Source organism: Ambystoma mexicanum, chromosome 9 (assembly GCF_040938575.1).
Source record: "Ambystoma mexicanum isolate Mex_15411 chromosome 9, UKY_AmexF1_1, whole genome shotgun sequence".
NCBI classification, from domain to species: Eukaryota; Metazoa; Chordata; class Amphibia; order Caudata; family Ambystomatidae; genus Ambystoma; species Ambystoma mexicanum.
Window position 1 is genome coordinate 676982888 of NC_090931.1, and position 22927 is coordinate 677005814.

General features: G+C 48.1%; 1 protein-coding gene across 3 annotated transcripts in view; it reads left to right on the forward strand.

The window, feature by feature from the left end:
• The window catches only part of NBEAL1 (neurobeachin like 1), a 2018929-nt gene that overhangs the window by 928796 nt on the left and 1067206 nt on the right, over positions 1–22927 (forward strand). The window lies entirely within an intron of this gene.

Sequence of the window (22927 nt, forward strand, 5' to 3'; positions counted from 1 at the left end):
GAAAAGGAACTGGGGAAGACATGCGAGGATAGAGATTTGAAAGAAGTAACATTGTACCATAAGGTCTCTCGAAATGCCAGGCTACTGCGAATACAATTGTATGTTACACAAAGAGCATGCCTCACACCTGGTGCCATTGCAACATTTAAAGGTGTAACCAGACAAGAATGTACCAGATTCAGGGAGGAAGACACTGGGCTCATACATAGCTTTTGGGGGATGCCCGATAGTGCTGGTGTTATGGAGAAGGGTGGCGCACAAGGCAGCCCATGGAGGCATAGAACTAGATATTCAGACACCAGAGGCTTGCATGCTATGTCAATATAAAAGGAATGTGAAAGATAAACCGTTGAATAAAATCAGAGATTTGATGTACATAATGGCTAAACGTAGTATAGCTATGAGTTGGAAAGACACTAAAGAGCCGAGCATAAGGTGGATGGAGTTGGAAAAATGGATTACAGCAGAGACAGCAATATGGGAGAAGGCACTAAGGTTGTGTCGGGCCGGTCCCCAGGATTCAAATGGGTAATTTCCTGTAATACTGCCAGCACCTTGTGCTCTCTGTGAGCAGGAATATCAAGGTGTACAACATCAGGGGAGCAGTAAATAGACCAACTTAGCTTACACGATAAATCTAATCCAAATAAATTCACAGGAGAACAGGGACTAAGCAAGAATGCATGTTGGTCAGAAATTGGACCTATCTGGACTATGAGCGGAGTAGAAACAGGATGAGGTATTGGAATATCTCCTATAACTATAGCATTAACAACTTCATCAGAATGCATAATTTGTGAAAGCTCTGAAGCTTTTAGTGTGGAGCGTGATGCTCCTTTGTCATCCAAACACTAAATCATTTGAACATAAATAGCACAATCAACATGCAGGCCAGTAGGATCAATTAATATAAGTGTTGCAACAAGTTCAGAGACCCCCTGGCAAGCCTAACCATCGGTCTAAAATGGTGGCAGTGGATGCTGAGACCTTGTCATTCCGTTTGGCGTGGTTGGCTGTCCGTTTCAACACATACTGTGGCCGATGTGGAGACTCTGCTTTCCAGTGTCCAAGCTCTTTACAGTAATTGCACTGATCACTCTATGTGTTTGTGTAATACCTCAGCAGTTTGCCCTGGCTCATGTGACTGGGGGGATCCTCTCCCTCTTCCTGAATCCCCGTCCACCTTGTGCCGGGCGAAACGCCCCCTTCGCTCGGGAGGTTAACTCTGCATCTGCAACCCCATAAGTTTGGCTTCAGTAGCTTCTTTTTGTCTTTCTACTTTTTTGTGAAAGTGCTGTGCAGCTAATAAAACTTCTACCAAACCCTTTCTTTCCCATCCTATTAGTACTGCCTTAATTCCTTCAGATATGTAAGGTTGCAAACCATGATAAATTGAGCCACCATAGCTTGAGGAACCATCCCAGAATATTGTTCAAAGCATAGTTTCAAATGCTCAAGATATTCTGCAGGATTCTCTCCCTTGGTTGCTTACATGCATTCATTTTAGATCAATCAGTCTTTCGAGGACACATTTCATTGATAGTTTGTATCAGTCTATCAGTAAAGCTTTTCAAATCCCTAGAGGTGGCTGGTTCTTCAACTGGCCTATTGATGTGCACTTTGAGCAAGCTAAATGCATCTGTGGGCAGCAATGCTCGCAACAACTGATTAAAATCTACGTAAGTGGGGTATAACAATCTATTATGACTTGAAACTTAACCAGATCTTCTCGCATCTTTGAAAATCTCTCAACATTATTAAGAAATCAGTAAGCTGAATCCAAGGGGCATGTTCGGTAACGAAAGAATGTCCTCCTCCCCGGAGTTGTCTAAGCAGAAATGCCCCAGTACTGCTATTAACTGTTGCACTTGGGAACACTTCAAACGTGCATGAGGAAAGCAAAAAAAAGTTTGGAAACCTGAGCTTGTAGTCCAACGGTCAATTGACCAATCAAACACTTTATTGGAGTGGTCTGATGATAAGTTGGCAGTTGGGTAGAGCCATTTGTTGGTCTGGTGTAACCACCTCTCCAGATTTGGTGCATATTGTGCCTTTTTATGCATGTAATTTTAGCAAATACGGAACATTTACAGGCCGATTCATATAATTCCTCTCAAAAGTGTTGCACGCTGCTGGTGCACAGCGTGCCCGTGCGAATGTCTGCGCCAGCCGCATGCGATAAAATCAATTTCCGCACACAGCGTATTCATGGATTCCCACCTCCAAAAGCAGACTTGGCGCAGAGTGGCTCAGCGACCCTGCAGCAGCGCCAGCTACGCCCCCAAGAACGCCCTCGCGCAAGGAAAAGCCACCAAGATCGCAAAACCATCTCAAAGGGCTGCGCCAACCCTGTACCAGTTTACCGGACTGGCAAACAGCAAACGCAAAGCGGGGAACGCATATTACGGGTGTCGGGAACACGCGTGTGCGAGAAGTTCCACACGCGACCTGGCCTGGGGGAGCGTGTGCGTGTATTTCAGGGGTGCGCGAGAAGTTCCACACGCGATTGGCCTGGGCGCGTGTATTTCAGGGGTGCGCGGGAAGTTTCACACGCGATTGGGCTGCGTGCGTGTATTTCAGGGGTGCGCGGGAAGTTTCACACGCGAATGGGCTGGGTGCGTGTATTTCAGGGGTGCGCGGGAAGTTTCGCACGCGATTGGCCTGGGCGCGTGTATTTCAGGGGCTCGCGGGTGGTTTCACACGCGATCGGGCCTGGGGGAGCGTGTAATTCAGGGGTGTGCGAGAAGTTCCACACGCGATTGGCCTGGGCGCGTGTATTTCAGGGGCTCGCAGGTGGTTTCACACGCAATCGGGCCTGGGGGAGCGTGTGCGTGTATTTCAGGGGTGTGCGAGAAGTTCCACACGTGATTGGCCTGGGCGCGTGTATTTCAGGGGCCCGCGGGTGATTTCACACGCGATCGGGCGTGGGGGAGCGTGTGCGTGTATTTCAGGGGTGCGCGAGAAGTTCCACACGCGATTGCCCTGGGCGCGTGTATTACAGGGGTGCGCGGGAAGTTTCACACGCGATTGGGCTGCGTGCGTATATTTCAGGGGTGCGCGGGAAGTTTCACACGCGATTGGGCTGCGTGCGTGTATTTCAGGGGTGCGCGGGAAGTTTCACACGCGAATGGGCTGGGTGCGTGTATTTCAGGGGTGCGCGAGAAGTTCCACACGCGATTGGCCTGGGCGTGTGTATTTCAGGGGCTCGCGGGTGGTTTCACACGCGATCGGGCCTGGGGGAGCGTGTGCGTGTAATTCAGGGGTGCGCGAGAAGTTCCACACGCGATTGGCCTGGGCGTGTGTATTACAGGGGTGTGCGGGAAGTTTCACACGCGATTGGGCTGCGTGCGTATATTTCAGGGGTGCGTGGGAAGTTTCACACGCGATTGGGCTGCGTGCGTATATTTCAGGGGTGCGCGGGAAGTTTCACACGCAATTTCATCAGGGTACGTGTATTACAGGGGTGTGCGGGGAGCACCACACGTGAATTGCACGTGTGGGTCCTCCCAGGTGTTCCCTCTTCACCCTCCACGGCCCCTGCAGGTGGCTCACACCACAGGGGACTACCCTGCATCCCTGGTCATGTCCCGCAGGCAGCCCACCCAACATGGGCATGCCCCCCAGCAAAGGCACATGTCCCCTTGCACCCCCACCCCCAGAATTGCGGGGCATCTGCCAGCAGGCCCCCACTCATGTCCCACTCATGTCCCCTTGCACCCCCACCCCCAGCATTGCGGGGCACCTGCCAGCAGGCCCCCACCCATGTCCAACTCATGTTCCCCACCACCCCCACCCACCAGCACTGTGGGGCACCTGCCAGCAGGCCCCCACCCATGTCCAACTCATGTTGCCCACCACCCCCACCCCCCAGCATTGCAGAGCACCTGGCAGTATTCCCCCACCCATGTCCAACTCATGTTCCCCACCACCTCCACCCCCCAGCATTGCGGGGCACCTGCCAGCAGGCCCCCACACATGTCCCCCAGCCAACATGTCATCACAATCTAGATCCCTGGCCCTTATGGTCAGCCTCCAAATGCAAAACACCCACTCGAGTATTGCATCCACCCACTTAGAAATGGCAATGACATGATAGAACCCCAATAGCAAGTCTGGAAATGAACACATGGCCCTCACATACACCCAATGGGTGTCAGTGAATCTCAAAACCCATATCATGATATGCATGATACCAATGAGATGATACTACACATTGAAGTTTGATGAAAAAAATGTATTAAAAACAGCATAAATGGAATAAAAAATAAACAAATGACAATGGGAATCAAAAACCAAAAGCAGCATGTCCGTAAAATAATGAAAAACGACAAATCATAATCCAAAGGAAAGGTGTCCAAAGTCACAGTTCAAGAAAGTAAATCCAAGGTAAAAACAAAACCGAAAACCATTGCTCCATGGGTAAATTAAAAAAAAAATAAAAAAATCCAACAGTCAACTATACAGATAAACCAACCAGGGTCCATGATCCCAACTGAAGAAATGAAACCTACATAAAAATACTACCTAATAAAATAAAACTATATACATAAATGTGGCCCATTGTCCAAAAGGTCCAAAATAAATAAAAAAGCAAAGGAAACCTACACTAACTATTTACAAGGGCAGCAGGCTAGTCCGACGGCTCACTGGTTGTTGTCATGGGCCAGGGCATCATCGAACTCCTGTTCAATGGCTTGGAGGCGGGCATGTTCCCTGGCCCCGAGGTCCCGCAGGGATAATGCAGTGTCCAGCTCCAACTCCCTGCGAAGACCCTCGAGGCACTCAGCCCGCCTCAGCGCCCACCGCATGGAGTTCTCCGCCCTGACCATTGTGAGCCGTTCCTCCTCTGCCCGCTGCCGCTCTGCACCCATCTGCTGGCCCAACCGCTCCCACACGGAAGCCACTCCCATTCCAGGGTTCTCCTGCCCTCCGGCTGCTGCCTGCACCCCTGATGTTGATGGCCCCGAGCCATGATGCCTCCCACGTCGAGCCTGCCGCTGCCTCCGACGCAACTGCCTGTGCCAGCACGACGGCATCCAGGCTGATGGAAACCACCGACGCCGTCGTGCACGTGCCCTGCCCGATGATGCCGTCACATCCTCCATCTGCTGGGGTCCAGTTGCTGGTGTGTCCACCCCTGCTGGACCTCCGACTCCTGACTGTGGCAGGGATGGGATCCCCACCGAGGTGGCTGCATTGGTCGGGGCAGGTCCACAGGGGGCCCTGGTGGCATCTGGGCCGGAAGACGGCATGGAGTACGACTGGCGCATAGCCTCCACAGAGGAGGAGAGGGTCGCCAGAGTGCCCGACACATGTACGAGACCCCCGACCATGACCACTCCCAACTGGGCCACGTTGGCACGGTGCTCTTCGTGATGACGTGCGTGCTCCCCCCGGGAAGCACGCACCTCATCACGAATGACAGCCGTGCGCAACGCGACACCAATCAGGACCTTCTCCAAACGGCCAGGGGTCCCCTCGTCCGCAGGTGGAGGGGAGTCAGATGACATGGACATCCCCCCCTACCTGCGGACGGGCCTGGGACGGGGCATCCCTGCTGGTGCATGGTGGTGCAGTCACAGTGTCAGGGACAGCGACATGCACAGGCACCTCCACGGCGACCTGTGCTGCCTCCTGCCCCTGCCCCTGGACTGCACCACTTGCACCAGCAGGGATGCCCCCACCAGGCCCCATGTGCGGCTCAGTAGCCGCCGCCTCCTCCTCTGTGGAAACCACCAACCTGGATGGCTCCACACCGTCTTCCGCCGTTGCAAGCCCCTGTGGGGGCTCACCCACCCCTTCCGCTGCAGTCGTGGGGGCATCCCCGCCGCTTAGCTCCACAGCGCCGTCTCCGCCCTGTTCTTCACTTTGCGCTGTGTAGAGGGAGACATAGAACTCAAGCATCAGGGTACTGTACAATGGTCCCCTAGACAGGAAGCAACAGCAGATGAGTGGCACTGTCAAAGATCACTTCCATCATGTCCCTCCACAACACATGGGTCAGTGCAGGCAAAACACATGCAGTAACAGGCATGGCGCATGCTATGGACATAAGCAAACATGTCCAAGGGACTCTTGAAGCATACAATGTTGTTTTTGGACTCACATGCATCATAGGTCATGCCTATCACATGCACACACTTCACCTCAGTCACATCCATCTGGCCCCGTACACCCCAATCACAGTGGATACAAGGATGACTAGGCTGCATCAGTGAATCTGTAAATTGTCACAGACATGCGTCATGCATCCATGGCATTCACAAGTCACAGACACGCAGGTCAGGCACACAGACATGGATACCATATATGTACCTGGCATCAGCACCCATCCCTCACCCCCACCCATGTCCAGGAACAGAGACTGCCATGCTCTCATGTGTGCAATCTGCATAGGGCTCCCCATGTCGCATTTAAACACATGCAACAACCGTGCGGTTCACACATTACTGGTCGCACATGCATTACCATGATGTCCCTGCACACATACATGCGTACATGGCCTATGTCACACATACAGGCAAGTATCAGACAACCAGCACACTGCAACATGCCCTGCCTCACACAGCAATGCTTGGCCACTTACCGCTCAACTCCAGACGGGTCTCCCTCTCAAGGACCTGGGCGTGGAGCGCTGGGTGTACGCGTTCCAGGACCCTCATCTGGATGGAACTCATGCGGCCCCGGCCCCCTTCCACGAGGCGCCGGGCCTTTATGAGGGTCCTGGACCTCAAGTCCTCCCAGCGCTTCTTGACCTTCTGGATGGTGCGGGTTGCCACCCCCTCCGCGTTGATGGCAACCACACAGTCGGCCCAGATCCTCTCCCGTCCTTCCTTGTTGGCGTGGGACGATCCGAAGAGGGCATCATACTGCCCCAGGACTTGCTCCACCAGGACACCAACTTCGGTGGCAGTGAAGCTGGTGCCCCTCTGGCCGGGGGTTGCCACTGGTGCCAGATGTTGATGTGCCCGACATGGCAACCCCAGGGGCAGGAGTGGGTGGGCAACTGGGTCCTGAGGCTGGGCTGTGGAGCAATGTTATCCGAGTCGGGAGTCTTCTGTTCCAGCAGGGGTGGACACAGCAACTGGACCCCTGCAGATGGCTGATGTGCAGGCACCAAATGGCAGGGCACGGTGGCAGCAGGCAGGCAGCAGCAGATGGCACGTGGGAGGCTGCTCGGGGCACTGGGGGGCAGTAATTCGGCCTTCTGGGCAGGAGCGTGGTCTTCCGTGTGTTTTCGCGTGGCCAGCTTGATACGGAGTGATTTTGCACGTGAAAATCCTGCACGTCAGCGTGAAATTCGAGGAAAGTGCCTTAGCGCGGTAGCGCGTCTGCACGCGTACGCGATTTCATTGGACCAAAGGCCCTTACAGCGTAAGTGCGTCTGTGGCGTTTCGCGCACGGGCGTTGCCCTGCCAGGGCTTGGAGATCCCGCGTGCCTTTACACTGCTCTGTACGTGCTTTTCGTGCGGTGCGTGTGTTTTCCATCCGTTGGGGTTCACACGCTATTACTTCACAGCGGGTGTTGGCTACGCGTTCTTCTACACGCAAGGCAGACGGTGAGTGGTACCCCACTGCCCCCCCCAGGCCTGATCGCGTGAAAAACTTCACGCGAACCCCTGGAATACACATAGCACGCTCCCCCAGGCCCGATCGCGTGTGAAAACACCCGCGAGCCCCTGAAATACACGCACACGCTCCCCCAGGCCAGATCGCATGTAAAACTTTGCGCGCACCTCTGAAATACCCGCACGCAGCCCAATCACGTGTGAAACTTCTCACGCACCCCTGAAATGCCCGCACGCAGCCCAATCGCGTGTAGAACTTCTCGCGCACCCCTGAAATGCCCGCACGCAGCCAAATTGCGTGTGGAACTTCACGCGCACCCCTGAAATGCCTGCACGCAGCCCAATCGCGTGTGGAACTTTTCGCGCACCCCTGAAATGCCCGCACACAGCCCAATCGCGTGTGGAACTTCTCGCGCACCTCTGAAATACATGCACATGCTCCCCCAGGCCAGATCGCGTGTAAACCTTCGTGCGCACCCCTGAAATACACGCGCACAGGCCAATCGCGTGTGGAACTTCACGCGCACCCCTGTAATACACGCACACGCTCCCCCAGGCCAGATCGCGTGTAAAACTTCGCGCGCACCCCTGAAATACACGCGCCCAGGCCAATCGCGTGTGAGAAACTTCTCGCGCACCCCTGAAATACACGCGCCCAGGCCAATCGCGTGTGGAACTTCACGCGCACCCCTGTAATACATGCACACGCTCCCCCAGGCCCGATCGCATGTGGGCCTTCTCGCGCGTGTAGGACTTTGGCGCACATTTTTTTCCTGCGCAGGGACGCTACCGCCTGCTTTCGTGTGGCGGACATGTATGGGCCTGTGCGCGTCTTTGGCCGTGCGCTGTTTTTCCCTATTCAATTCCATGAATACGTGTTGTAGGCGAGCGTGTGGGCGTTCTGCGCACTTGCCTCCTGTACTTCCCCCGTGACGCCCACATTTTCACGAGTTGTTCCCCATTCTGCTTGTGACGCCCCGTGTTACGCCTACTTTTGTTATGTGTGCCGCGCTATGTGCGAATTCGCTGTGGCCTTATCGCACGGCGTTCGGTGACCTGTGCGCCAGCGTGCGCCGCGCACTTTCTCAGCACACATCCCACATTTCGCGCATGCACGGACTTCCATGAATTGATGTGCGATGTTTTCTGTGCGATAATTGCACTTGCACTGCGATTTTCGCTGTTTCTCTGCGAATCGCACGTTTTCGCACGCGTGCGCCGTTTTTTCGGCGCAAGTTGATTCCATGAATCGGCCTGTTAATTTTTCACTGCCTACCGTTTACGCAGGTTTTCCAGTATTCATTCCTTTTCTTCCACTAGATGGCACTGCAGACTGCATCATTAACACACTGGAACTCAACTTCTGGAATTCCTTTGAGTTGGCTAGCTTGGTAGGGGAAATCAGGGCCTCAATTAACCTATACCCAAACACAGTGCAACAAGTCCATATGTGTGACTGACAGCAGACTTTGGCCAGTCTGACGCCTGGTCTTCTGTCAATCATGACACAGTCAAAAACCATTGGCCTCTCTTTTTAGCCACTGGAGTTTGAAGGTTTGCTGTGTGGGGATGGAGTTTAACTTTGTAAGTGGGTGCACCACATATCTGCATGTGCAGCAACTGGAAACACAAGTCATCAAGGGGGCCCAGCAGTGAGCTGAAACCCTGCCAAGAGGAGTCCAAGCTGTCTCATACTGTCCTTCTGTCTGTCTGCCTCAGATTCCCACCATGAAAAAGGAAGGTGTTGACTTTGGATGCTGAGTTTATTTACAGCTTTTATAGAAAGGGATGGTTTGCAATTGATGGGAATGTAATGGAATGGAAAGACAGCCATACCCTTTGATACTATCAAGTAGTTTAGTTTTTAAACGTAACGTGAAGTGAGGTATTTGTATGTGCAGAGGCCCGGTACAGTCAGGGAAGAGGTGTGGCGATTCCTTTCACGACACTCGGTGAGAGTCACCAAGCCAAGCTGCACTCCGCACCAGCCTGTGAATGCAAGTGACAAACGTACCCCCAGATGTATAGAGATATATGTGCCCCTGCCATGTGCTATGCCAGTGGCGCAACAACTATTGGGCACATCAGGATTTACTCCCCAGCCCCACCAAAATGTTGGGCTATGTTGACATGACCTTGTTGACCTAAAGGGCGGTGGCCGCACAGAACAGGAAACAGAAAAACAGTGCTTAGGGCTGCACTATTAACAAAGGCCCAGCAATTGTTAATGTAAAGAAGTTAATTCTTAGCAACTTTATTTGTACACAGACATTTTTAGGCAATTGAAATCGTGGTGGGGTGTTAGTATTTGCATATCAGGGGAGTGATTGGAATGGTGGTGTGGGGGCAGGGGACTGCTCATTCTCATAACAGTCCTTAAGTGTGTGGTTTCAGGCGTGAAGAGAGTCAACTGTAACATTGAAGCTAAACTTGAATAGTCTCATTCGAATGTGTAAAGAAGTGAGATGCTCTCGCACAAGTAAGTTCCCCCGCAATCCCCCACAGTCTCTGAAGTTAGTCCCTCTCCCAACATTTGAAGGGTTAGCTGGGTCCCCCTGAAATGTTAGCCTACGTGCACCCATGTGCCAAATATACTTCCCACCAACCCAACTCTGCATTTAATACCCTCATACAATATTCATAATCCATACAGACTGATCCGTGTCTTGGCGCTTACATATTGTGTGCTTCCATATTGTGTGCCATTGTTCGTCAACTCAATGGTGTCCATTTTATCAGGCAAAAGCAGAGTCAGCTGTGGTGCAATTAGTTTCTCTGCCGTGCAGACTACATGTGTGTCTCTGGAGGTGGCGTCAGCCCTACAGATAAGGGGTGTTTCGCCCACTTTTACTCCCTAAAAATAGGCAAATGCTCACAAAAACTCAAAATGGGGAGTAAAAATACCGCCATAAAAAATATCATTAAGAAACATAGAACATTGTGCCCCTTCTTTCACCCACACAGGTCCATGCATATGTTTGGACTTGTAGTGCATGTAACACAGGAAGAAGCTACTATATTTCTGCCTGATCAGAAGAAGCAAACATGTATCTTTTAATGTGCGCATATAACTAGGTGCAAAGAAATAATTATTACAAAAACATTTCCGTTTTCCAGTTAAACATATCTTTACTCGCTCATAAAATGCTCCCATTGAGAATTGGAATTACATTTTTACTCCCCAAAAAATCATTTTACTCCCAACTTAAAAAAAATAGGGCATAAAATACTCCCACTTCCAAATCTCATCTGGTGCACTGGGTGTAACATTTCAAATGGGGTTGAAAGTTTCCAAAATATCTCTGGAACTTTCCTTTAACAAGTCTTCCCTTGGATTGCGGGATATGATAGTTTGTACCCGGCTTTATGAGCTGGTACCTGCAGATTGGAGGACTCGGTTTTCAGGTATTTAACTTGCTCCTGGAGCTTTTCTCGACTGTCTTTCAGTTCCCAGTCTTTGATTCAGTCTGTCTCTTAGTAGCTAGGGTATACCAATCTGGATAACTGTCCCATTGCTTTTGGTGCACACGTGTGCCTTTCTTTTGTTATGCCTTGCGTAAATTCATTATTCTGTCTAATTCGAATGTGCCTTCCTGGCACAAGTGTCTAGGTGACTCTCTGTGTATACTCGTGCAATTTATCCAGGTACTTGCATGCTTTGGGCGAATAGTGAGTAAACATGAAGTGTGCTGGACTTCCTTTAGGAGGAAGTGGCACTTGTCTAGACTGCCCGAAACCCATTCTCGTAGAGGCAAGACAGGGTATGACTTTTTATGGATATAGGTCTGTTCCTAATTCTGTCTGCCCTTAGCTGGCGGAGTTGGTACAGCTCCTAACTGACTGCTCTGCCACCTCTAATCAGAGGCTCAGCTATTACCACCTTGCTTCTGTTTCTCTCCCAGTACAGACATTTCAGTGACCCTTGCAAGTGCTGATCATATTTCAGATCACTGCTGGCAGGGCTGGACTGGGAACCAAGAGTAGCCCTGGAATTCTTTTCCAAAGTGGCCCCACATTTCGCCAACGGAGCGTGTTAGGCAGAATCACCTGCAGTACCCTTTGGCAACACTACAGGCAATTAGGACTACAAGTGTAAGCACATTTTCACCTTTGGTACAAGCCTGTACTACACAGTAAAGTGGTAGCGATGGCTGAGCAGCCAGACTTATCCTAAGTGAGCAGTAGAACAAGTTAGACAAAGGACCAACCAATACAGTGATTCAAGTAAACACTTACTCCAGGTTTGTTGGTAAAAGAATATACATTTATTTACTCAGTCAGTTAGAAAACATTACACTAGCATAAGCAGCTCAATATCACACACTAATACACCACGAAAATCCAACCGGTAAGTAAATTAACAAGTTTAGCTCTAAAACGAAGTGGGAGCAAAATGGCACTTCAGATACTTAATACAGGAGGGAAAAGACAAGGTTATAAGAATAGACAGCCCAAATACATTCATAGGCAGGGCAGTATAAAAGAAACATGACAACAGAAGGTGACTTCCAGAGCCCACAAATTAAGACCTACTTATAACAACCGTCACCAAGGCTTCCACTCATACTAGTATCACGTTCTGTTCATGGAATACAAGAGGCTTTAAACACCTCTTCAATGAAGGTTCCTTAAACTAAAAAGACATGACCATCATATGTCTCCAGGAAACCTGGCTTTCTAACGAAGTAGTCTGTTAAGTTTTCTCTACCTTTGTGAATCCAGCGAACACCTCCCAACAAGGTAGGCCGTCTTCCGGAATAATCATCTTGAATAAACTAGACACAAACTGGTCAGTTGTAGCCAAGAAAAACATCCACTCCTGGGCTCAATACATTATTATCCCCATAACATCACCAGCAGAAGCGCCCATTCGAACTCCGGACGAAACCTACCTAACAATTTTTAACATCTACTGGAATCCAACAGCAATGAAGGACACCAAATTCCTGCAGTCAATTTGCGACGAATTTGACGCAATTGCCGGAGACTATAAACAAACAGAATTCATCATCGCTGGAGATCTTAACATACATATATACAGCACTGAAGGCTCTAAACTGGAATTTCGCAAATTGTCTCAAAGAGCCAAAAAATGGATAAAAGAAATAGATATTCGAAATTTAACTTTGACGGAACAACCTCCAAATGAACAAGGCTTACCACCTCCAACCTGGACATGCAAAAAATCTGCCTCTATCATTGACTATAACTTCATCTCTGAAGGTATACGGAAATCATTAATAACAACTGCCAATTATCCACAAGTAAATAGTGATCACCATCAAATCTTAATCACTTGGAATATATCACAAACTAAGGCACCACGCTTACTACTTCCAGACCTTGAATTAAACAACGGCCTCAACAAACTCCGAATAAAACAATCTCAAATGACTGAGCTGCTTACAAAGTTTGATGCCTCTTGCCTTGCAGATTATCCTAAACTCAATTATGAGTGGATTTTACAGAACTACAAGCAACCTCTGAAACCCAGCATGAATCGCAATTTCAAACATAAACACCAATTCAACAGCGACATCAAGCTGGCGAAAACATTTTTTTATAAAAGAATACAACTATTAAAAAAGCAAAAAACTGCCACTGCTGCAGCAGAGATAAAAAGAGAAAAGCAAAAATACTCAAACTCAATAAAAGCAATCAAATCTTTAATGCTTCAAGCGGATGGAGAGGCTATTCTATCAGCCTTAAAACAGAAAAACACGACGCAACTGTGGTCTCTCCTAAATGAAAATTCCACAGGATCGACCATGATTCAAGAAGTAGAAGCACAAGCCTGGACTCTGATTCACTTTGCTAAGTTGTATAGCAAAAAAACTGATACTTTGGTAACACAAAACGACGATAAAATCCATGGGACTGTAAAGTAGTAGACGGTAGTCGGAATGCAGGGTTCACAATGAATGATTTATTGCTGAGTTAAACTTTCAAACAGCCTCTCATTATAAACAACAAAACATGCTTAAATGTGGTTCAGCAGGCTTGCTCGGAAAATGGGTGAATCAATTCAGAGTTCGCATGAATGTCCTCTTAAGCTTGGCTCCTCTTTGAAAACAAAATTATCAGGTCACATAAATTCCTTTCCCCGGACACTAGCTTTCCATTCCTTCGCCAGCTGTCCAAATTGGGTTTTAAAAAAAACGAAAAACAGAGAGGGTAAACCCACTGAAACACTGTCCTTTGAAAATGGTTTACGGCCAGACTTTCCTTGTCAGTGAATCCGCTTCGGTAGTGTTCCCGGCGCTGCTGCTCTTCGTTCCTCTCCTGGCGGAGGGTCTGCCTCTTGATAAGGATCTCCGCGGTGCCGTGCTTTCAGCCTCCTAGTACGCCCAGTGTTACATCACCTGGGGATTCCTCCCACTTCTCTGTGGTCTCCGGCCAGGGCTGCTGCTGTAATGAGAGACACCTGATGAGTTTCCCGGGCTTCTTTTAACTCATACTTTGCTCCTCCCTTCCCCTCAGCTTCCACCCACCTTTCCTGCCCACTTCCCACACCTGCAGTTAGTTTGCCTTCACTCCTCCACCCTGCTCCATGCACTGTTTGTCCCACAGCTGCAGCCAGCTTGCCTTTATACCTCCACCCTGCTCCATGCACTGTTTGTCCATCCCAACCTGTACTGCTATGGGGGCATCTGTCACTGTATCGCATGACAGGGCTGTATCTATACCGCTTCCCTTTGTTCATTTTATCTTTTCCCCCTACCTGGTCTCCATTTCCCGTGGTGGTTTATGGGACATGTAGTTTTGTTCTGTCCTGCTGATGTAACATTTTGGGTGCTGGGTCTGAAAGTTAGAATGGGGCTGTCTTTTATCTCCATTGCCTCTTTGACCTCCTCACAGGGACCTAGAATGGGAAAAATAAGATCTCATTAAAACCATCAGCTCCTTGAATGCATGTCGAGCGGCCGGGCCAGATGGCCTCTCTAATGCCGACCTCAGATCAGCGCCCGAGGAATGGGCCACTTTTTTTTCCAAACTACTTATCCTAATTGAAAAAACCCACCAAATTCCGCAAAGTTGAACATTGGCAATCCTGATCCCAATCTATAAAACTGGAGACAGAAAATAAATGGAAAACTACCGACCCATAGCGTTGCTAGATCCGCTAGGAAAGTTGTTTGCAGTGTATTTACTGCAAAAACTCAACAAATGGGCAGAGGCAAACGGAAAACATGAAAAAAGACCAACTGGATTTGTAGGTAAAATAGGAACAAACGTTAATTTATTGCTATTGAGTTTGATCAAATATGAAGCCACCCACAAGAAACAACAGATTTATGCTATCTTCATTGACTTAAAAATGGCATTTGATTCAGTAAACAGACAAAAGCTATGGAATAAACTAACATCTTGGGGCTGCCCGCAATCCATTCTAAATCCAATCAAACAACTATACTCCAATACTTCCATCCAAGTTAGACTAACTAAGGATGGTGTAGTAACTAAACCAATTACTTCTTGGAATGGATTGAAGCAAGGGTGCCCTCTCGCTGCTTGCTTATGTAATCTATACACATTTGATTTTGCCAAAGCAATTCCAAGATCCACTTTTGAACCCCCCCCTAAGATCAACAACGAATCAGTACCAACTTTAATCTATGCTGATGACATCATAGTCATGGATAAAACAGTGTTTGCCTTGCAAAAGACTCTCGATAAGGTGGCAATCTTTATGAAAGAAAACGAGCTGACCATCAACACTAATAAAACAAAACTCATGATGCTATCAACTCAAAAATCTAAGATCTGGCCAACTCGAAAATTACATTTTGAATGCCAAGAGATTGAAGCAGTAACTACAACCAAATATTTAGGTGGCATGGTAAATTCATCTTCAACAGAACAAGAATGGAAAGACCATATTGAAAGGAAAGCAACATCTCTAGCCCGTCAAGGTCGTTTCTTTCATCGCAAATTTGGGACTTACGCCATAAAACCGACAATTGCATTATATAAACAGAAACTAGCCCCAATCTTGACTTACGCAGGTGAAACATTGCTTAACCAACAAACAATGAAAAGGCATCTTTATGAGGCCATTTTTTGGAGGAAAACTCTGGCTCTACCTAAAAGTTTTCCGATGCCGAGAATTCGATTTGAACTGGCTCTTCAATCACTGGAATCATTGATTGCCTGGAAACAAATGGATCTCTTTAGAAAAATTATCAGCCAAGTCCGAAATCCATCTCTAGAAATCCTAAAGGAAAAAAATAATGCTTTACATGTGACAGCTCTGCACCATTGGTCTAGTGAAATAAGGAAACGAATGAAAGATGAAGAAATCACCGAAGACATGCTAATACACAGACCACAATATGCAAAGCGAAAAATCCAGAGAAATGATTGGATAAGAACAACTGCTGTGCAAACAGAATATAAATGTTTCCTAAAATGTGTAATTGAATCAAGAGCTCTCCATGAACTTCCAACCTACCTAGCATGCTTCCCAGATCGACTTATTCGCGACCTCTTTTTACGATTTTGTTTAAACATTCTGCCGACCCGCGAATGTCTGAGCATGATAAAACATCCAAATATAATGTCTGCTGATTGTCGATTCTGCAAGATCGCGAATACCAAAGAGTCCCTTTTCCATGTAATCATGATATGCCCTGCCCTGATGGACAAAAGAAACCTGTACAAAGACTTTTTTTGAGTCTCCATGAAACTAATGACTATTCGAGCGATGGGACCACCTTCTAAAAGGTCATGACAAACATTTGATCCTAACAGTAATTACATTTTGGATTACAATTCACGAGGACAATAATTTGCATGAGTTGGAAACACAAGCATAACATTTTCTTTTGTTCTTTCGTTTGACTAATGAAACGTTATGATGAAACGTTTATTTTATCAAACGTATCATTAAAAAAAAAACATGAAAGAGTGGATAAAAGGCTCACACTCTTGCCAGGTAAAAAAAATCAAATCCAGATAAGTTGCTGGGGGTCTCAAAAGGTAAGGGAAATGAGCACATTTAGAGAATTCTCCCTAACAGAGCGAGCACAGCGCGTGAGCCCAACCCTTCTATGAGGGGATTGCGAGTATTCCCCAGAGAAAATGTTGAATAAAATGAGTCAAAATCTGTGCATTTAAACAATCTTTAAACATCTATGGATTAAAAAATGCATGTTTTAATTAAGTTCATGATCTCTCAAAGTAGATCTTCAATGATAGAGGGACAAATCACGAGTGCAATATCAGTCTTAAGAAACATATTAAATAAAGCATGGATTGCAACAAATGTTTTTATTGAATAGCAAATCGGTGAAAACTCTAGAACTGTAAAACAGCTAATAATAAATAATAAATATTCAATATCTCTCAACATTCTACCTTCAAAGCAAACAGATCAATGGTGACATCACTGCTAAGTGACTAAAAGCATCACTTAACCCTTGCCGTGAGCATAAAGGCTTCCAACTGAGATATTGTCAGGAACGGAGAATGGAAGGTTTGGAAGCGCTGGAAGCATTGACTTGCGAGCGCTCTAGTCCTCACTTAATATGGTGGCTGTGCCCTTAAATTCTGGCTCCTCCCCCAAACCGGTGCGTTGTATCTGTACACATCGCTCCGGTTCGCGTGGAACTTCGTTCTTGGAAAATTCCTCCTTGCCGATCTTCATTGCAGCTACCTTTTGCCTTCCCTGTGCCTACCTTCTGTGCTCAACTTAATTTCCTCCCGGGTTACCTGTCTCTTGGGTCTTGCTACTTCTACTAGTGTTTCTTTGCCTCTACTTGTCTGTTCTACGGCTCTGCCTCGCCTGAGCTTCTGCACCTACGCCTCTTGTTTTTCAGCCGAAGTATTTTAAGTTTATTTGTTCGGCGTTTTCTGCCTTTCGTCTTCTCTGCACTCTCATTTCTCGTTTGCAAACTTACTGCGCTCTGCAGGCATATTTCTACTTTCTGCTTATGGTTTTACCTGCACACTATTTCTATACTTACTCTTTTCGACAATCTTATCACTGTTATTTACGGTAATTTCTATCTGTTCTGTCTTCCCTTAAGAATTATTTATTGGTTTATTTGGGTTCCTGTATCTTTCCTCTGTGTGCCTCTTCCTACTGTCACCGCAGAGCTTAACTGGCTCTCTCCACCGGAGTTGGAGGTCAACTTCCTTAGTCATCAGCTGCAGCCAGACTTCTATTACTTGTGAAAGGAATTCACAACTCCTTATTAGAACCCATCTGGAAACAGGATTTTTTCTGCCTTCGTGCTTTTTCCCTGAACTAGGTCTGGCCCCCTGGGTGTCCCCGTGGACAGGGTTCCATCTCTGCCACGGTGACCTCCGGAGGGGCCCGACCCTATTTACACGAAAAGAAAGCCAAGACACCAAAGGACAAGACTCCTATAAGGAGGAAGGACCGTAAGAAGACGGAGTCGAATCCAAAGGAATCCGCCACAGAAGATTCAGGTGAGGAGGAAGGGGATAAGGCCTCCAATCTTGACAGTATATAACGCCCAATATCTACCATGGCATCGTTAGAACAATATCAAGAATTGGTAGCAGAGATGCAGAACCTTACTATGGAGGTCCAGGCTTTGAGAACAGAGAACATAGCCCTCCGACAACAGGTTGTGTTGCATCGTGATGACAGGGGAGACCTGCTTACAATGCCACTCTCCTTTGGCAAATATGATGGTCACCCGGGAGGGCTGAAGGACTTTCTTGACGCATGTAAGGTGTATTTCGCCTTTCGACCTCATGCTTATGAGACTGCTAGATCCAAGGTCGGGTTTATCATTGCCAACCTAATGGGTAATGCCCTCTCATGGGCTACACCGTTTGTCACCGGAAACGACCCGATTTTGGGTGACTATGATTGTTTTACAGAGGTGTTTAAAGAACGTTTCAACCGTCCAGAAGTCTTCTATTCATCTCTAGAATCTATCCTAGATGTTAGCCAGGGAAATACTGATGTACAAACCTATCCATCTCGTTTTCAGAGGCTGGCAGCCAAGGCAGATTGGCCTGATTCCGCTCAGCAAACCATCTACAGACGTGGCCTTCGTGATGAAATCAAGGATGAGCTGGCCCGAGTGGCTAGACCTGCATCTTTTCAAGATCTGGTTACATTATCTCTTCAGATTGAGTTCCGTCTACAAGAGAGACGATTAGAAAGAAGACGAACCAGAGGCGTTCCACAGCCAACCGGCCTCCCCTCTCCTGTTTCTCCCACCAGAACTACCCATCCTCCTGAAGAACCTATGCAGATAGGGGCGGCCCGAGGACCTCTAACTCAAGAAGAAAGAAGAAGAAGAAGAGAGGCTGGATTGTGTATGTATTGTGGCTCCTCGAAGCACTTATTGAGAGACTGTCCTGAGGGGCCACCTCGAAGGCAGGGAAACTTCAACCCCCGATCTACAGCAAGGGAGGTTTCGGGGGAAGTAACAAGCACCCTTGCAACTACACAAGAGCAGTAAGCACTCTGGATGATAACAGTCTAATGGTGTTTCGAGTTGACTTGTGGCTGTCTGATGCAGGTCCCACAGAGGTACTCGCCATGCTTGACTGTGGAGCAGCAGGAAATTTCATTGACTCCAAGTGGGCTGCGGAACATCTTGATCCCACATCATCCAAAGCCACTCCCATTCCGGTGGAAGGGGTGGACGGGAAGCCCTTATCTTCTGGACCTATTACCAAGGAGACCACTCCGTTGAGAATGAGGTTAGGCCATCACGAGGAGTTCCTGGTATTTGACCAGATCAGAGCAGCTCATTTTCCCTTGGTCATTGGCATTCCTTGGTTAAGGAGGCACAACCCTCAAATTGATTGGACGGCTAACAAGGTAGTCTTCAATTCTACATTTTGTAAATCACACTGCATGAGCCTGTCCTAGACGTCCAACACCCTAGCATATGACCAAAACAGTACTCCAGATCCAATCACAGTGGCCTCAGTTCCCATCCATTATCAAGAATTCTCAGAGGTGTTCCTGGATGCTGTTCCCCGTCAACTCCCGCCTCATAGAACAGAGGATTGCGGTATAGACCTCATACCTGAGGCGGTGGTTCCTTTTGGGAGGATGTACCCTTTGTCTCTACCAGAGAGGAAGGCTCTGAGAGAATACCTCGACCCAAATCTTCAAAACGGACTCATCCAAGAGTCCAGATCCGCTTGTGGGGCTTCTTTGTTCTTCATTCCTAAGAAGGACTCAGCAGAGCTGCGCCCTTGTATAGACTACAGGGGGCTCAACAAGGTTACCATTCGGGATAGGTATCCTATGCCTTTAATCCGGGACATCTTGGAGGCAGTACATGGGGCGGTGTTCTTTACCAAGCTTGATTTCAGAGGGGCTATCACCTCTTGAGAATCAGGCAAGGGGACCAGTGGAAGACAGCGTTCCGTACCCCTTTTGGACTCTTTGAATACCGAGTGATGCCATTTGGTCTTGTGAATGCACTGGCTATTTTCCAGAAGTATATGGACAAGGTTTTCGCAGATATGCTGTTTGTGTCGGTGGTAGTGTACCTGGACGACATCCTCATTTTTTCCAAGACTCTATCGGAGCACAGGGCACTGGCCAGACTAGTCTTACAGCGTCTGCAATCCCATCAACTACTGGTAAAGCCGGAGAAATGCTCATTTGAAGCTACGTCCGTGTCCTACCTAGGATATATCTTATCCAAGGAAGGTATCGAGATGGACTCCAGTAAGGTGAGGGCTATCAGAGAATGGAGAAATCCTGTCAATGTCAAAGAACTCCAAAGCTTCCTAGGATTGGCCAATTTTTATCGAAGGTTCATTCCCAACTTTTCTAACAAGGTACTTCCGCTGACCTCTCTATTGAAGAAAGGAGTCAAGTTCGTATTTGATGAAGGGCCCCAAAGAGCCTTCTGTTTTCTAAAAGAATGTTTTTCCACAGCCCCCATCCTGGTCCAACCGGATCAGAACCAACCCTACATTCTGGAAGCAGACGCCTCTACAGGGGCGGTGGGAGCAGTTCTGCTTCAAAGGTCAGAAGACGACTATGAACATCCGATAGCTTATTACTCCAAAACACTTACCTGTAGTGAACGCAACTACTCGGTTATAGAAAAGGAGCTATTGGCTATCAAAGTGGCCTGCCAAGAGTGGAGACATCTTTTACAGGGAGCTACTCATCCGTTTACTATTAGAACAGACCATCGTAACCTTCGGGTTTTACAACAGGTGGAATGTTCCAATGCCAGGCATGCCAGATGGGCATATTTTTTTTTACAATATGATTTTGTAATTACATACTTACCTGGTACAGAGAACATGAAGGCTGACGCCTTGTCAAGAAGTCTTGGGGATACTTCTGGCTCCTACACGGGACACGATTTGGTTTTCCCTAATCTCACGGTGTTGGGTTCAACTGTTTCATTTCTTCAAGACCTAATTCCACAGTATCAGATGGGCACAGAGCTTCCGTCAACTATCATTCAGGATAAGGACGGATTGTATTATGAAGGAGCTCTCTATGTTCCCACTAAGAAGCTACAGAATTAAATACTTTCTTAGTGTCATGACACCCCTTTAACTGGACATCCCGGAATCAGGAAGACATTGGGCCTCATTACGACTCAGGCGGTAAGGGGTTTACGGCGGCGTAAACAGCGGCGACCCTTACCGCCTGATTCAGAGGTCCCTTAGCGCCATGGAGGTTTTAACACCTGCTTTTAGCAGGTGTTAAAATCCATGGCGCTAAGGGACCTTGATGTTAATTACGCCACCGTAATTTACGGTGGCGTAATTAACGCCTTCCTCACTCCCATTATGCCCTATGGGGCAAAAATGGGGAAGGGTAAATGGGGATTGGGGACTTACCGCCCCGCCAACCTCGGAATGGGGCGGTAAGTCCGCCAACCACCATGGCATAAACGTAGTTTACGCCATGGTGGTAAAGGTACGACCCAGGCGGTAACTTACCGCCTGGGTCGTAATGAGGCCCATTGGATCTGCTAAGGAGGTGTTTCTGGTGGACGACCTTAAGAAGAGACGTAAGCCAGTACGTTTCCACTTGTTCGGTTTGTGCTTCTAACAAACACCGAACGGGAAGACCTCTGGGGCTACTGCAGCAAGACTCCTTACCGGACCATCCTTGGGAACACATCTCTACCAATTTTATTGTAGACCTCCCTCCGTCATATGGCATGACAACAATTATGGTGACAGTTGACTCATTTAGCAAGCTCGCCCATTTTTCGGCCTTTAAACAGGTTCCTTCAGCCTCCGAAATGGCCGCTACCTTTCTTCAGGATATAGTCCGTCTACATGGTTTGCCCAGGACCATAGTGTCGGACAGAGGACCCCAATTCACCTCCAAGTTCTGGGCTTCTCTTTGCCAAGTTCTAGGGATTCACAAGGCACTCTCTTCTGGATACCACCCACAGAGCAATGGCCAAACTGAAAGATTAAACGCCAGCCTAGAACAGTACCTCAGGTGTTTTTGCAGTCCGCAACAAGAAGAATGGTATCGTTTTCTCCCACAGGCAGAATTTGCCTACAATAACTCTCTCCATACCTCGATCCAGATGAGTCCCTCCTATTGTACATACGGATATCATCCGCAACATTTACCCTGGCTCAATCCTCCTTCTACCAAAATTCCGGCGTTGGATGGGGTTCTACAGGAGGTACACAGACTCGCTAAGGAAGCACACCAAACAAGTCAACTTACACACAAGAAATGGGCAGACAAGGGTCGTACTGCCAATCCGGGCTGGAAGATAGGGCAGCTTGTCTGGTTGTCCACCAGATTTCTACCCAGATGGGTTCATAAGGGGAAGTTCTCCTCTCGTTTCCTTGGGCCATTTCCCATTCTTCCAACAGATCAACCCTGTTGCATATAAGACCAAGCTACCAGAATATCTCAGAAAGGTACATCCAGTCTTCCATGTCTCCCTTCTCAAAGAACATAAGGAGGACCCTTTTAAGAGACCTGTGTTCAGAACGCGTGCTCAGGTGAGCCCTACGTCTGAAGAATATGAGGTGTCTCATCTTGTCGATTCCAGATACCACAAGGGGCGGTTGCACTATTTGGTTCATTGGAAGGGTTATCCAGTGGAAGAGAGGACATGGGAACCTGTGAGCCATATACATGCCAAACGCCTAGTGCAGAGGTTCCATCGGCTTCATCCGGGCAAACCGTGGAGTCCCCCGAGAAGACGGGGGTATACTGTCAGGAACAGAGAATGGAAGGTTTGGAAGCGCTGGAAGCATTGGCTTGCGAGCGCTCTAGTCCTCACTCAATATGGTGGCCGTGCCTTTAAATTCTGGCTCCTCCCCCAAACCGGTGCATTGTATCTGTACACATCGCTCCGGTTCGTGTGGAACTTCGTTCTTGGAAAATTCCTCCTTGCCGATCTTCATTA